This window comes from Podarcis liolepis, assembly GCF_965112155.1.
Source record: "Podarcis liolepis genome assembly, chromosome: 6".
Taxonomy (NCBI): Eukaryota; Metazoa; Chordata; class Lepidosauria; order Squamata; family Lacertidae; genus Podarcis; species Podarcis liolepis.
In genome coordinates, this window is record NC_139559.1 from 79,498,024 (window position 1) to 79,515,406 (window position 17,383).

The following is a 17,383-nucleotide window of genomic DNA, read 5'->3' on the forward strand; positions in this document are numbered from 1 at the left end:
ATGGAGATACAAGAAATAAGGAAGGACAATGCAAGCAGAAGCAACTACACAACATTAAAAATTGTTGTGGTGACTATAGTGTTTCTATTTCAAATATTAGAGAATGATCCAACCCCCCCCCCAAAAAAAAACCCTACCAAAAAAGAAAGAAACTACCAGCTATGCTATAAAAAGAAGCTAAGCATTGAGACCCTCTTTTCAGCTATGATTTCTTTGCCAGCTCATGATAAAAGAGCTTCTTTCCAGAGCCCCCTAAGCGGATGCCTGATAAAATCTCTCTAATCTCATTTTTGTATTCATTACCTAGATCAACCTTTTCTTGCGAGTTTCTTTCGCCAACATACTGATCTGTCTCCAGCAGGTGTGGAAACTTGCAAGCAGAACAAAAGTAACGTGGCGCTGAGATTGTATCAAAACTGATAAAACGCTATTAGAAAACTTGAAGGCAGCTGAGAGGTGATGGGGTAACACGAAATCCTGAGCTCTATGTTGCTACATTTGGGGGCATTGCGATATTCTCAAACGAGGAACGTACATGTGCTTTTTCGTCATTTCCCAGTGTGTGTTCTTTCTGCACTGAACTGCGGGAAAAATAGGAGAATTCTGTTGCAGTTCCTAATGATGTGCACTTGCAATTGTGGAGAAGGACTGTGGAGTACAAATTAACAGTGCAAAGTCCTGCTACTGTGTGTAGAGATGATCAGGCTATTTTTATATTCTATTATTGTTATTGTAGATAGGTTAGGCCTTGGGGGGGGGTAAGCACCATGAAAATCTTGTTAAAATAATAGTAACGCAGGGCAGCCCCTGAAAATGAATTGCTCTCAGTATTCACTTGATCATTTGTTGACCTAATACAGCGCATTTGGTTTTCAAATGGTGGGTCACAACTTCATGTAAAGTGAGTCACCACAGTGGTGGCATTGCTATCTTTTGGAGAGAGAGAAAAACAGAATAACACAGAGAGAACAAGAGCAGGGTGGGAGGCGAGAAAAATGTGACAATCGGAGAGAGGGAGGGAGAAATCTATGTATTTATTCGTACGTACATACATACATACCTCAACCATCTGACTGGATTGCCCCAACAACTCTGGGTGGCTTCTAGCATAATAAAAGCACAACAGAATGTGAACACTCTAAAACACATCCTATCAGCGCAATGATTTCTGTTTGTTCCTTGGAACTTTCTTCACCTCCCCTCATGCATCATGTACTCCCCAAATCTGCTCCAGAGGTTTTGGGGAACCCCTAGAATTGGTTTAGGGTGCGGTGAGGGAAAGGTCCATTGTGAAAGCGTAAGTCCTTGAACTGATGGGACTCATAGCCAGATACTGCCCGTCCTCAGGACTAACAAATTAAAAGTGGGGCAGGATGGGATTAAAGTCAAGCCCTCACCCTGGATCTGGAAAGACTGGAGCCCGCTGATTAGGGGTGTTCAATTCAGTCTATTTCTATTTTGTTTCATTTGCAAATGCTTCCATCTATATCTCAGTTCTGTCCTGTTTCCATGTCAATCTGCTCCCCAAAAAATACTAAATCTACAGTAAAATTTGCATTTGCCTACTTGTTTAACTTCACAACTGTATTTTCCAGTCTACACATTAATCTAGGGGATGCAGATCCAGTCAGCTTGCTGTGGAATTGACAAGGATTGGAGGCGTTAAGCATCCTTGCTACTGATATAAGAGATCGCAGTGGGACGTCATAATGGATCAGGCAGGCTCTTGGGTATGTTAGGCACACAGCACTGAAGACAGGCAGGAAAGCTGTGCAATTTCCCCCTTCCATAACTCATCTGAAGAACACGGTAGAAAGGTATATCTCTAAGCACTGGCTGCCAAAAGATAAATAAAAATAAAATAAATTGCAAATTGCAGCGCCTTACAACTCTATTAACCAGAAGATGGGGAAACAGCCAGCTTTTCATTTTAATGAGATGTCAGATCTCACCCTTGCTGTCCCATGCATCTTAATGCACCTGGCTGGCTGCGCCGACTTGGGGACTCAGAGGCTTTGTCATTATTCGGCAGTGCCTTTCTCTAATTTCTTGTGACACATGGTGCTAAAATCCTCCAGAAATGTGAGGTGAGGCAGGAGAAGATTCTTGCAGACAGCCTTGCTGTGAGAGTGCTCATTTGCATTATTCATTAGGCAGGAGCATTGATTTGCATCTCGTCGTGGCTGTCTCTGTTTCGCGGCAAGAGAGTTCTTGAGATTACTAAATTTTTACGATATTAATATCGCCTGTTTGGGAATAGAGCATCACCATTGTCTGGCTTGTGGGGGTGTTTGGGGGGGGTCCCCGTGCTGATCACAAAAGGCTTCCAAAAACTCTGCGCCATCACCTCTTTATGTAAAATGCAGCTTTCTGCCGTTTAACCAAAAAATATGCTCCTTTCCTTCATTGCGCAGTTAAAAAATATATTTATATGACGGAAATACAGCCCTGTTAGCCGGTGCATCCAATTAGACCCTAATTGCAGGCTGGTTGCTAGTTTTATAAGGCAATCCTTCAGATACGCGGGCTGTTCCTGCTGCAGTGTTTGCACACTGTTTAATAACATCTGCAATACTTTCTGCCATTTAGGTTGTCTGAAGTACTAGCCTGTTAAGGACGTTATGTCTTTCATTCGATAGGACAGCTGTTCTGAAAGTTAAGGAACGCAGGATTGAGTTTCCTCCCTCCTCCTAAATCTCGTTAATTAATTTACATTGTGCTTAGCACTGAATCACAGTTATTCAATTAGAAAAGCTTGGGGGGGGGGAGGGAAGATCTAACGAGTTTCAGACTCGCATATGCTATGCACATTTTTTGTTTTCCTTGTGCATGGCATTATTGAACTGTGCCAGGCTAGTTTATTTATAAAGAAACGAAGCAATAGCTTTTTCCTTCCCGTGTTTCTAATGGAGACAGTGTGAGTGCTAGTTAAAAGATGAGGTTGGCCAGCCAAGAGCAAAGAACAAGCTGCTCTACTGTTCTCTGATGCACCCTGAAGCATTTATACGCCACTATTCTTGTCAGATGACGATGCGCAGCGTCTAACAATATGCAGTATATCGGAACAATATACTGATGAATCCAAAAACAGCTGAATGAAACAGAACAAGATGGAAAACAATACAGCCATCAGAAGCTAAAGCAGAAACAAACATTTTAATAGCCAACCAAACTGAGGCTATAAAAACAAAACCCAATAGCAGAACCAACACAATTTTTACCCAAATGCTTTACGAAACCACTAGCTTTTAGCCTGTGGCCCTAGATTAAATGGCTCAGGACCTCAAAGACCACCTCTGTCCGTATGAACCTGTTTGGACCCTGAGATTACCTTTTGAACCCTTCTTTGTGTGCCTCCTCCATGAGAGGTCTGGAGGGTGGCAACACGAGAAAGGGCCTTTTCTGCAGTGGCTCCCCATTTGTGGAATGCTCTCCCCAGGGAGGTTTGGCTGGTGCCTTCATAATAATACCTTTAGATGCCAGGTAAAAACATTATTCTTGAACCAGGCCTCCGGCTGATTGGCATCCAATGCCCTTTTAAGATGTGTTGGGGAGGGGTTGTTCTTGTTTTTTATTTTTATTATGTATTTTGTGTCTTTATATTGTGATTTTATCTTGCGAACTGCCATGAGACCTGTGGGTATAGGGCGGTAAAATGTACATATGAATGAATGATTGCATAGTGTAGTATTGGTGCCACACCTGAAAAAGCCCTGCTGCATACATGCCTCCTTTTAATTTGTCAGAGGTGCCAGGATCAAAGCCTCTGATGTTGGATGGAGTGCATTGGGAGGCATGTATGGCAGAAAGCAGTTTCTTATTAGGGCTAATGTAGCCCGGTGGGTAGGAAGAAGAATTTCAGGTTTGATTAAATGTATTTAGGCTACAGTCTTAAGCCTGGTGTGTGTGTGTGTGTGTGTGTGTGTGTGTGTGTGTGTGTGCAACAGAAGGCAATACAACTGCTGTATCCAAAGCCTTGCTGGGATCTTGCTTGCAAGGTGGACATGAGGTCAGAGGAATGTTCTTGCATGCTCCTGTCCTCTTTCCTTCTTTTAAGGTAAAGGTACCCCTGCCCATACGGGCCAGTCGTGTCTGACTCTAGGGTTGTGCGCCCATCTCACTTAAGAGGCCGGGGGCCAGCGCTGTCCGGAGACACTTCCGGGTCACGTGGCCAGCATGACGAAGCTGCTCTGGCGAGCCAGCACCAGCGCAGCACACGGAAACACCGTTTACCCTTCCCACTATAAAGCGGTACCTATTTATCTACTTGCACTTAAGGGTGCTTTCGAACTGCTAGGTGGACAGGCGCTGGGACCGAACGATGGGAGCTCACCCCACCGCGGGGATTCGAACTGCCGACCATGCGATCGGCAAGTCCTAGGCACTGAGGTTTTACCCACAGCGCCACCCGCGTCCCTTTCCTTCTTTTCCTTCTTTTACCTTCCCATTATTTCCAATTCACAGAAGTGTTTGATGCCATCCCCTGAACTGGCATCGTCCTCTCCTTATTTGGGAACATTGGCAGAGACCTGTGAAGGCTTTGGATTCTCCTGGGATGTCCCTATATTACACCCACACCCTGACACATCCTCTTTTTGTCTTGGTCAATATCAGATGTGCAAAAACAATAGAGGTGGGGCAAGGATTCTTCTCCAGTGCTGGTGGTAACTTGACATGTCAGTGGCACCAAAGGGGGGAATCTGATGTATCCTATGTCCCCTAGGATGCCCTCCTGGAGGGGGGCATAGGATTACACTTAATGGTTAAATTTGCATCCTACCCCTTTTTCTAGGAAGTAGTCTTAGCCTTACAAGAACCCTCTGAGGTGAGTTAGGCTGAAATATAGTAATGGCTCACTGTTTATTGCTGATTTATGGTCTATTGCTTTTTATGCATTTCTGTGTAGATCATCAGAAGATTATGCTTTCTCAGCTTTAAGAGCCCATAGAACTTTCTGTCTAGAACTGAGGCAGCTTTGGAGACAAAAACAAACAAAACCCAGGTGTATCAAAGTATGGGTGTGAATGCATCCTGTAACAGCCATTTCCATTACGGTGCTACCTATTAAAGATGCTGCTACAATTACTGCTATTGTTATCTTCACACACAAATCTATGGAGGATGTAGGCATATAACGCTTGCTAAAGTTTTGGAGAGTTGCAGGGGAAGAGAGAGGACCAAGTTCAGGAGGATGGTGTAAATGGTGGTGCACAAAGCATCAGTTGCACCACTTTAGCACATATCCCTTTGATCATCATGGGCTGGAATTGGAGAACACAACTGAATGCTGCAGAAAGATTATGGTGTACATGTGCATGCATGTTATACTACGTATAGACTTCCTTGTAATCCTTCCCAACAGTTAATGGATCAGACATCTTTCTGAGAGTTTCACAAATCCACATAATGTCCCTGATTATTACACTGTACACTAGGACCCAAGATTTACTTGAATAGGTGTGGATAACAACCCCCTTGTCCTAACGGCCACTTATGGAAGTCAGAGATTTCTCTGCTATCGACATATCAAGGATTAAACAGGAATTCTAGTTCATTCCACACACACACACACACACACACACACACACACACACCCTCTCCCCTCCTGGCTCATCCTGTTTGAGTTAGCAGCCTGTGGAGAAACACTGCTTTAGGACAATTTCACACGCCAAGGGTCAAACTGTCTGCTTTTTTTGAGGATACTGCCTTCACAGCTGTAGAAAAACCTGAGGATGAAAAGAGAATTGCCCCTTTTGGACCAATGTATCTTGATGTAACTAGGACAGCTGGTGATAGCCCCATAAGTGCATCGCTAAAAAGCCAAATTACAAAAGAGGGCATAAAAATAGCAGCTGGCTCTCCGATAAGTTCTTACCACTTGCCAAAGCCCACTATACTTAACAAGCAAAAAAAAAGCCCCCACAAAAAGTGCATTAAAATACAGTCCTGCCTTTCATATGCACACTTGATACGTTTCCAAAAACAGTCTGTGCACAACTGCTAGGTTTCAGAATGACTCTTAATAACCTGAACATTCAAGCGGTGTGTGGCGTATGCACTCCATTAAACTCTACTGGTTTCATGGGACTCCTCCTTAGGAGATTTATATTGTAATAGTTCCACTCTCATCATATTTGTCTGGAGTAAATAGACACATCTTGCAAATTCTCAGTATGCAACATTGGAAGAAGGCCAATTCCTGCCTCATTTTTCAGCCAAACTCCCACTGAAATGAGTGGCATCTTTGCCTCATTAAGGAGTTCAGAGCCAGGCCTGCAATATGCAAAATCCCACTGCATGTTGTTTTTGCATATCCCTCGCAAAGGAGGAAGCAAAGCTATCAAGACAGGCTGCAGTTCTGAACCCTTGCCTACTCGCTGTCCATTTTCACATCTTTTAAAACACCAAGCTACTTTAAACAAAACACCCTGCAATTATTCTATCAATCTAACGGGTGTCTTGAAGCCAGCCATGCCAACATAAAACGATAACACTTCCAGGCTGCACATGTCTCCAGTTTCACAAAGGGAGCTGTATTTCGTTCCCATGCAAATCAACTAATTTAAAATATTGTTACGATGGAAAAGTGAACCTCTTCCAAATCAGGGACTGCCAAAGTCAAGAGTGGCAAAATAAGCCAAATTGGTTCCCTTAAGGTTCTTGTTTTTTCTTCCAGACTAGATTGACTAATGAACTTGGATGTGGAGGGAAGTGTTGACGTCTTCTGTATGTTTGCTGTCTCACCTGCAGCCTAGCTGAGGGGGAAGTGCGCCATTTTTTCGAAGATAGGGGGATGCTTTCCTCTGCCCAGATTGCAAGTCTGCCTGGTTTCCTCTGAACTTGGTAGCTCCACCTTAGGAGACATTAAGCTTTGCTCCCGTAGCAGAAGAGTCGGGGTGTGTGGCACCATGGCAGCAGTCTTTTAAACTGTGAAAGCTGAATATATAGGAAACATAAATTAAATCTTTGGCAAGGAGGCATATACGGCTGTAGACTAGAATCCAAATTATGGGGAAGTTGGTACCAAACATACAGTTTTCTGATGTAAGGTGTAAATAAGATGGCAGAACATATTGTGCTAAAGTAGCCTTCACCCACATGGTACCATCCTGATGTTTTGGACTAGAGCTTCCAATTCCAGCACAGCCATTTGAAGTCCAAAACATGGCTGGCATGCTCTCATGGGAGAAAAGAAAAAAGAGAGAGGATGTCCCGGGGGGGGGGGGGAGGGGAGAGATGGCCTGGTTTTTCCGGGACACTTGCAGGGTATGCCATATTGTGCACAGCGTATCTTTAATCCCAACCCTTCAATAAGGTAGAGTTAGAGGGATTATGAGATCATACTAATTAAAATATATATTATTTATGCGTTTGTATATGTATTATTTTAACTATGGATTTACCAATCTGTCAGTGATAATTTATATGTGTTATTAATTCACTCTTTAATGTATATTGTTGTATAATTTATTTAATTTCTTTCTTTCTTGGAGCACCTCTGTGTTATCAGAAACCCTAAGTGCATTTAACTGGGTGCATGCAGAAACTTCCATTAGATCTTCATACTCAATGTGCAAAGGGCCGTGTTCACATGTTGTAACTCTTCATAGCTGGCAGTTGTTCCCAAACTTGGTACCAAGGGGTAAATGGCTTGCTTAAGCCACTTCTGTACCATCAATTCTCTTTTATTTCTTATTCTTCCTTCTGGTTCAGAGAGGGAAATTTGCCACTTAAGGGTTAGTGTGCACAGAGTGTGCCCTTTCCTTGGGGAAGGAAAATCTAGATTCACAACACCATCCTATGCCATCCCTCATTTCTGAATGGCCATCACATGGCAACCTTTGAACAACTCTGGCTCATGTAACAAGCTATCAGATGCTTCACATATTCACGACTTAAAGCACAAGAGCAGGTCGCTCTTTTTCTCAAATCGAATCAAACCTGGTTCAGGGGGGAACACATCAAAGAGCAGTATCTAATAAGAAGAAGCAGGATAGATACAAGACAGATGTGGACAGATGTGTACACCGCTTCTCAAACCAGTGGTGGAAGCAAACTGGATGCAAAGTAATTGGGACTGTGTATGGAGCCAAGGCCTTAGAGGCATCCAGGGACATTGTAAGTATGGCTTGTGTGCAAGCCCAGACTCCTCTACGCTGCTTTATACCTTGTGTGTTCATGAAAATGCCTCAAAAAGGGATAGAGTGAACATGCAAAATATATCTTTTTTTTCTATTGGCTTTTCCATACTCCTTATACATTCACTGCCGGGAACTGCAAGGAAAGTTCAGAGAGGGAGTGGGGATGAAGAAGGCAGAAAGAGATTTCTTGGTACAGCCAAGTGTTCATTCAGCCTTGCATATCCACAGATAAGCACCAAAGTGAATGCTTTAATAAATGAAAATTACTACCTGGCTGGTAAGTTAAAAAGGCACCTTGTGTACTGATTAGGGAAGGGAATGTGTGGGTGGATTTGGGGGGGGGGAGGAAAGGGAGTAAAAGTATTATTCTCTCAGATGTAATAATGAAAAGAATGCCTTCAAAGGTAACCCAATAAAAGAATAATAAATCGGTAAGGAAGGAGCAGGGAGGAGACTTCAGTTATTTGGTGGTGGGGTAAAGGCACTCTGTTGATTCTTAGAGGAACTTTCCTCATATTCTAGGACTTAGCATTAGTACATAAAGCAGCCTCCTTGGCTGAATCCTTGTGAATTCTCAGCACAAATTGGAATGGAGATATGGAGAGCTTTTCTGTCCCTGATGACAAGAAGGGCATCGAGTTGTAACAATAAATCATCAATCTGTTTATATAAAAAGTTGCTGAATTGGGGGGGGGGGAATGAAGAGGACAGTTGTGTGTGTATGTATATGTGGATTGTGTGGAGCCTGCAATTGCTCAGTGGTGAGAGGAAAGCACTCTGAATGTACTCAGAGAAATACTTTTTAAAACTGCTAGTTTTGCTTAGGAGTCCTATGTTGTGGATTTACTGATTGATCTCAGGATAGTCTCTCATTGTTGTGCCTTGGTGTTACTCAGTTATAAAATGGGGCCAATATCCTATAAATGCAACATAATTCATGTATGTATAATAATGGTACCTCCTGTTACAAACTTAATTCGTTCCGGAGGTCCGTTCTTAACCCAAAACTGTTCTCAACATGAGGCGCGCTTTCGCTAATGGGGCCTCCTGCTGCTGCAGCGCCGCTGGTACGCAACTTCCACTCGCATCCTGGGGCAAAGTTCGCAGCAAGGAGCATCTACTTCCGGGTTAGCGGAGCTTGTTACCTGAAGCGTTCGTAAGGAGGGGCGGTACGTAACCCGAGGTTCCACTGTATTTAAAGAAATATTATAGTATGATGAACTCGCAAGCAGGACTTGAGCTATGAGCAATGGAAGTAATTAGATTATAATATCGTGGTTATGATCTAATAGCTACCGTAGGTTGCAGCAGAAGGGGGAGAAACAACAACTCCATGGAAAAACGGGGTGGGAAGTCGATAAAAATAAGACGAAAGACAAAATTGTGTTTTGATAATGTTGAAACTTAATAAAAAATAAGCCCTGAACTTTGGAAGTAGAAGGAATGATGTTCACTTGTCTGGGTCTTTTTTGTATATGTGTCTATACAAAATGTGTATATATTTTTTGTATATTCCCCAGCCAGGAAAGAGAGTAGCTATAGGATGGGGCTGGCACAGACCATATAGCTCCAGCAGACCTTGAGCATTCTGCACCATGGTCATCCGCAGTCCATGAAAGGGATGCTTCAGAACAGAGAATCAGGATGTTAAGAGAACCAAAAGCTGGCCTTTGTTTAGTTAGATGACATGGACCACGCATGTGGAAGATAATAGGTAAATCTGCAACACACACTCTTATGATAAGCAAAACGGAAAGCAGGGCAATTGCAGATAGTGTGAATAGTTACTCTTTTGCACCCTATGGGTTACCCCCTTGTAGCTACTAACTAAACTGCCCCCTGACATATTATGAAGTGTGGTATATAAATAATCTAAAATAAAGAACTGCTTCGTCTTTAGGTCCCGCCTCAATCATAGATGGATGGATGTGGATTATAATAGCCATGCAAAAGAGCTGAGAACCAACTGTGTGCCATTAGCGCCTGTTGCTCCAGCTAGGAAAGCAATATTTACTACATTTTTTAAACAGTATACACTGCAGAAATAAACACTGCTATCTTACTTAATTGGACACACAATGTGTGGGGAAATGTGCCCTTTTCTGAATAGAGATGAGGGAGTTAGCCTCCTGGTTTCAGTTAGGATAATTACAATTGTAAAGCTGTGTTTTCCAACTCCCACCACCCAGAAATATACCCTTCCAAACCTTTAATTAAACCAAGAGAAATGCTTCTTTTTCTGGTTATTGCCAAAACATGTTTCGGATGCCTGGAGGAGTGTTTGATTGCACTTTCATTAGAATTCAATTTCTATCAGCCATACAGGTGCAATGAAAGAAATAAAAATTAATTAAAACTGTGGACATGTTTATCCCCTCCAGGTGCCATGAAAGGTAGTGGCAGAGACATTTTTCAAGTAATTAAACAGACATCTCTCTGTTTTCTAATGAGTTACTACTCGCCGCTCTAAAAATGCACCAAGCAGGATTCATCATCAGTCTATAACAGGTGATGGGAGAGTTCTGTATTGGAATAGCAGCAGGAGCAGCTACATTGTCTCCATTGTCTGGCTGCCCCATAAACAGACCAGCATAATGGGGGTGAGTTTATTTTCATGTAATGAGTCCCTGAATTCCCATGTGCACAAGCATGCAATACCCTCAGTTATATCAATGGAATACAGCCTTTCCTTCTTCCTTTTTGTACAAATGGGGCATGTCCCCTTTCAAATAATCTCTTCTCCAAACAGAACATCTTCTATCCTCATTATCCCTGGGCTCCAGAAGCTACCACTGCAGGGAAAGAGAGGCTTCCTAATTCCTCTCCCCTTTTACTCCTTACTCTCCAGCCACGCCCAGTTCCTGGCTTTCTTGTGAGTAGGCTCGTGACCAGGTCTTTACTTGCAAGTAGACTATTAGTTCACAGGAATCCTTTTAGATCCCCAATACAGCTGCATCCCATTTGCCCAGCAATGAGCAGTGGGGTGTGGGTGGGTGGGTGTCCATCACCCACAGACCAGCATTCCAATTTCAGGGCAGGCTGGAAAGCAGTCTTAAAAACAGCTCCTACCAGGTATTCATAAATATCTTGGGTCAAGAAAGTATTCCGCCTAAATTGCTAGCTTGGAACTGCCCAGCAAAAAGAAAGGACATTGTTAGAACTTTCATTGTGCTTCTCCTTTATGTAGTAAAGCGGGATGTTGAGCACATTCTCTGCACCTCTTGTGGATGTTCCATAATGTCGTTTCTGTAGCAGAAAGAAATAAAACATTTATCTCCTAATGCCAAAGTGTGGACATATTGCCAGTTAAGATGAATTCTCCAAGGGATTTTTCATTTAACAGTCTTTCTCCCTCTGATTCATCATTCTGGAAACTTTCTTTAGGCTTCTGATTTTTACTATTTTTTATTATTTTTTACAGCATACCACTAAATAATATCAAAGGACTTTTTTCTTAGGAAAAAGACTTTGTGGCACGACCTTCAAAACCTTCACCTGGCTACACCAGAAATGATTATAAAAGATTGTGGCTGCAATCCAACAAAGTGAACTATGAGTAAATTTTGAAAAGCAATGCTGGTAATTCATTGCAGGGAGTGAGTGTGAAGGCACTGAATGGGGAATATACAGACGAACTCAACGGTGTGTGCAGACAGTGGCTTGTACAGTGGTACCTCTGGATGCGAACGGGATCCGTTCTGGAGCCCCGTTCACATCCTGAGTAGAACGCAACCCGCGACTGTGCGGGTCGCGATTCGCTGCTTCTGCACATGTGCATGACGTCATTTTGAGCGTCTGCACATGCACGAGTGGCGAAACCCGGAAGTAACGCGTTTCATTACTTCAGGGTCGCCGCGGAGCGTAACCTGAAAACGCTCAACCTGAAGCATATTTAACCCAAGGTATGACTGTAAACACTTCTGTATCATGGTCTGTGTCAAAAAGTAAAATGCTTAGCAGACACTACAGTACTTTTAATTCTCTTGGATGCTTCTGCAGACATTTGGTGTTTAGGGTAGAGTGTAGCTAAGTAGTCAAGAAACACTTACAAGGGCAAACAAACATTAGAGGAATCTGCTATACAAATTTGCCTACAGAAAAATGTGAGAATGAAAGTTTTTGGTTTGTTGTAGAGTATAAAGGCTGCCTCCCTCCATTTTTTCAGAAACAGATCAGGGGAAAACAAAAATTGGGGAGAACAGATCCTTGCCTCAATTTTCCTGTTTTTCTTCTGGGCTTTCACATCTCTAGTTTATTATAAAGGGAATTTTTTCCCAAGATAAAATTGGACTCCGGGCGGGGGGCAAGGGTTGACTCTTGTAAATTACTTTTGTTCTTGTACCATGATGATTAAAATCAGGTTCTTTTGAATGGTAATCAAGAGCAATTTTCTTTCTTTTTCTGCATCATTTTATATTCAATAGTAGGTATTGATTGCCCACTTCGTAAGCAAAATCAATTATGAGTGAAGTATAAATTCCTTGGTTTTATAATTACACACCTTATAACAGAAAGCATTAATGACACCCAGCTCCAGAGATACCGTCTGGTCACAACAAAAGCCTATTTTAAACCAGAGTGCAAAACATATTTACGTGATTCCGAATCTGGATTTTGACATCTTCAGAACTTTCTCTGCTCTCTTGACAAGGTCATTGTTTATACAACAAATGGTAGGTTGTAGTTTGCATTGCTTTAATATTGCAAGCACATTATGCACTGATTAAACAACAGAGCACAGCTATACATCATACCCTGCCGGTCAGTTTTCCAAGGTCTATAGTTCATCATTGTTGGGAGACAGAATGCCAGACTAGAAGAACCCTTACTCTGATCCATCAAGGTGATCTTTATGTTCTTACATTAAAGCAGAGGAAGGCAGCATGGTGCGCTCGCCCCTCTCCTCCATGTTTTGGACAAAAGCTCTTATGGTTCCTTTCCATTGCCCATGTTACTTGGGCCTCATGCAAGTTCTATTCCACAACATCTGGAGGGCACAACCTCCAGAGTTGCCCATTCCTTATTAAGGCATATGCAACAAATGTTGGGAATAAGAATTTGAAGACTGAAGAAAGGAAGAGCATTAATTATAGTGCATCGTGCAATGGAGGTGTAATGGCTGTCCACTTAGAGTTCACACATTGAACAGAGCTGGCATTGAAAGAGCCAATTTGCCACTTGTCTTCTCCTTATGCTTGAAACAGTGGTCAAAGCTCTCTAGCATTGCACACCTTGATTATATTGCTAGAGGAAGGACTACATTCAGCCCAGTGGCCACCTGAATTCCTGAATTATTTCATAGGAAATACCAAACTTCACACTGTCCCCTTATATCAGGGATATAACTGCTGATCCTCTGCATGTTGGACTCCTTCTCCCAGCACTACACTGGCCATGCTGTCTAGGGCTGATAGGAGTTGGAGCCCAACAATGTCTGAATGGCCACAGGTTCTTCATCCCTGCCTTATGTGGGTATATCATACCTGTCTACCATGAAGAGTTAGGCAGGTGGTGAAGAGAAGGCTAGATATGGAATGGTTCCTGTGACATTAATTTGTTTATTGGGTTTATTAGGGTCCCATCGCTGGGTACAAGAATGAAATGAAACAATAAAGTGGCAATTAAAACCAATAAAAGCTCCAAGGGCCTTCTGATGGTTCCCTCACTGCGAGAAGTGAAGTTACAGGGAACCAGGCAGAGGGGTGTCTGCCCTGTGAAACACCCTCCCATCATATTTCAAGGAGATCAATAACTATGAAACCTTCAGAAGACATCTGAAGGCAGCCCTATATAGAGAAGTTTTTAATGTGTAATGTTTTAGTATGTTTTTATATATGCTGGAAGCCACCCAGAGTGACTGAGAAGAGTTTGGATTTGATATCCCGCTTTATCACTACCCGAAGGAGTCTCAAAGCGGCTAACATTCTCCTTTCCCTTCCTCCCCCACAACAAACACTCTGTGAGGTGAGTGGGGCTGAGAGACTTCAGAGAAGTGTGACTAGCCCAAGGTCACCCAGCAGCTGCATGTGGAGGAGTGGAGACACGAACCCGGTTCCCCAGATTACAAGTCTATCGCTCTTAACCACTACAACACACTGTGTACACAACTCAGTCAGATGGGCAGGGTTTAATAATAATAATGATAATAAATAATATACGATACCACATCAGCCTGTGGAGTGTATTCAGGAAAGTATGCTTGGCAGCAGCCCCACACTGCTCCTGCAATCTTATTACTTGCTTTGTTTTGTACACTTCCCTTAAGAATCCTAATACTTAAGGGCAGCTTAGAACTTGTCAGAGTAAGTAAAGCATTTTAGGGAGAGTCTCTGCAGGTGGGCACCCTAGAAACAGATCTCTGTCAAGCTGCAATATCCTGAATAGTATTGATGGCACGGCTTGCCCCAGGACTCCATGATTGTACTGTACAAGCACAGTAACTGGCATTGGGGGCAACATTCATATACTGAGGCTCTCAACATTCACCTTTCAAGAGATCCCTCAAGTCTGAAGAGAACGGATTTCATTTCTCAGCAAGAATGATCCATGTCCGAAAGCAAACTTCCATTAAAAATGCCTACTGGTAACAGAAAGGTTTCTAGTGATGCATACAAGCTAATACAGGCCCGAAGAGCTTGCTTAGACCAATCTGAATATTCTAGTTGACAGTGGCCCCTTTTTCTCATGGCTTTGATACATTTTCAATTTGTTTTTCAATTTTGGACATGTTTGTTTGTTTGAAGAAAACCCCACTGCACATGGAACAGGTGTTTTCATTGAGCAAGGTGTCTTCTTTCCAAAGGTTTTGTTATTATTAATGCTTGTTTACTTGGCTTCGCAACTGTGAGTATTCCCAAAGCATTCTAATAGCATCCAAACTTTCTGAAGCTTGCAGCGAGGCTTCCTTGGTAATGTACGTTGTAAATGAAATGCAGCACGGACAGTTTCAAAGTCCGTAAGAGAGGAGCTTTCTGGGAAAATCAATTTTAACAATTGATATATTACATCCCTTATTGGAAGAGAAATGTGCTGGTAGCATCTTGGAAAACAGTCAGGTTCTTATAGTGTGTTCACTGACAGGCCCAATCTCTTGCGGACCCTTAAATTCATATATAGAAACCTTTACTTTCTTGCAGCCGTTAGCCAATGGACTCACATTGATGCACAGATACACCAGCAATGCAATTAATTGGTGCTATGGAAGTAGCATACTTTCCTCCTAGGTTGTTTCACATCATAATATGAAACATCCTCGACCAAAGAAACATAAGGTCACACAAGCAGTGTTAGAAACTCAGATATATAATCTAGGCGCCAAATGGCTCCTTAAACCAGGGTTACAGTTGCCAAAATGGAATGCCTAGTTGCCATTTTTGGGCCAGAGGGCTCAAAAGTCATATTTTTCAGTCTCCCCTTCTCACAGTGGCCAACCAGATGCCTAGGGGAAGCTTGCAAGCAGAATGGTATTTGTTAGCACTGATCTGTTGTTAACTCCATTTGCCTTCCCTCCACTGTCAAAATGTGAAAACTAAGCTTGAGAGCTGGTTACGTTCTAACAAACAATGTAGCTTTCATTTATTAAACTTTTTGTTTTTGTTATTATGTTAATATTTATTATTGACACACAAAGTAGCAGAACTGGTATGGCTCAAATTCCAAGTATCTTCGCTGCTCAGCATCTATCAAATGGAAATATCATACCATTATCAAAAGGGAGGTCATTTTGTATAACTGTCTTCCTCTTCCTCCTCCTCCTCCTCTTCTTCTTCTTCTTCTTCTTCTTCTTCTTCTTCTTCTTCTTCAGCGATCACTCATGGACGAGTAAGACTGTCTTCCATGAACACGGTCTTAACAGTGAGTCCATAAGTGACCGTGGACGCCAATTCTGGATCCACACATCCTTCCTCATAACAGGACAGTAGGACTCACAGGGGTCCACAAAATTATGGTTATCATTGGTAGCTTGCCTAAACTTTTCGGTCATTTGAATCCTACGCCCTCCCACGAGAGGAGTGCCTTATCCTATATCTCACACCGTGTCTCAAAAATGAGAGGTTGAGGAGCTGGGGAGGATTGTGCATAATGTGAAAGCAAGCCCAGAGCTGTAGAAGGGAGTGGCAGGGCTTGCTTTGGCTGGTCTCTCCATGAACCCAGTAATCACAGATCCAAAAAGCAACAACCACCCCACACTCTGTCTTCCTCTGAATTTTGAGAAGAGTCGGAGTTTCCTCATTCTCTATAGAGTTCCAAGTTTGAGAGGAAATCTGTAACACTGTGGCTGGCAACATTGGAGGGGGGAAATGGTTCTGTTCTTCTTAAGGTTTCTAAATCTGGCTGTAAACATTACCCTTCCCTTGAACCCCAAGCACTTTTTACTAGTGGCTGCAGCTGCTTCTGTAATGGTTTCTGTGGTAGCAGTAGACGTCTATCCTTGTCCCCTTTTTCTCTTCTCTAATGCCTTGAATGAATACTGGTTTGGCAGTATCTCAGCTGCCAGCATCCCAGGTGTCAGAGGCTAGGGGAACACAATTTCCCTTGACATCAAGCAGGCTGTAAAAAATAACATTTCCCAGGGCTCCCGGAGCTCCCAAATCCAAAATGGGATCCCTGGGCTAATGTTAACAGTTTGGGCACTCTTTGATGTCAGGCTTACATTGTAAGCCATTTACTCAATAACTGCCTTTCAATTAACCAGCAAATGTACATATAGAATAAATTAGAGTAATTTCAGACAAACAGCAGAAGGGTGAATAGCTTCACTCAGCTAAATTATATAAAATGAAAACAATTTTACATGCATTGAGTGGATTTAGAGAGACTGCTTTTGTCAACGACTTTAGTATTGATCATGCCTCATATGGCGTACTTCTGTTTACAAAGAATACAAATCTATTAATATTATTCTATTTTCCCCCCATTATTCTTTTACCAGTATTAAGAACACAGAGCTGTTTTCCACCCTTGGCTTTTCCATCATGTAGTATATTGATTAAGATATTTTATGATTAGCTTTCCCAGGAACTTCAGGAGTTATGCTTTAGTAAGAGGGCTTTTGTTGAAGTTTGAGAGCTACTGGGCTGGGAGTCTGACCTCTGCACCTGACATCGTTACAATTTCTAAAACCATCTGAGTTTGGGTAGCCCAGGATTACTATGACTGACAGTTCAAAAATACAGTGATCTGTTGTGTCTAACCTATGTCAAGCTGGAGAATATTTAAATCAATAATAATGCTATCAGAAG

The 17,383-nt window shown here is 42.4% G+C and overlaps 2 protein-coding genes across 13 annotated transcripts in view; one reads left to right on the forward strand and one right to left on the reverse strand.

Annotated features, from left to right (window-relative positions):
* Nucleotides 1–17,383, forward strand: part of NTNG1 (netrin G1) — a 217,757-nt gene that overhangs the window by 26,121 nt on the left and 174,253 nt on the right. The gene's annotated exons all lie outside the window — the stretch shown is intronic.
* Nucleotides 1–17,383, reverse strand: part of LOC310710364 (uncharacterized protein) — an 80,133-nt gene that overhangs the window by 1,876 nt on the left and 60,874 nt on the right. Inside the window, exon 4 of the transcript XR_014527969.1 lies at nt 6,745–6,936. The gene's annotated coding sequence lies outside the window, so the exon portion shown is untranslated. The remainder of the gene's footprint in view (nt 1–6,744; nt 6,937–17,383) is intronic.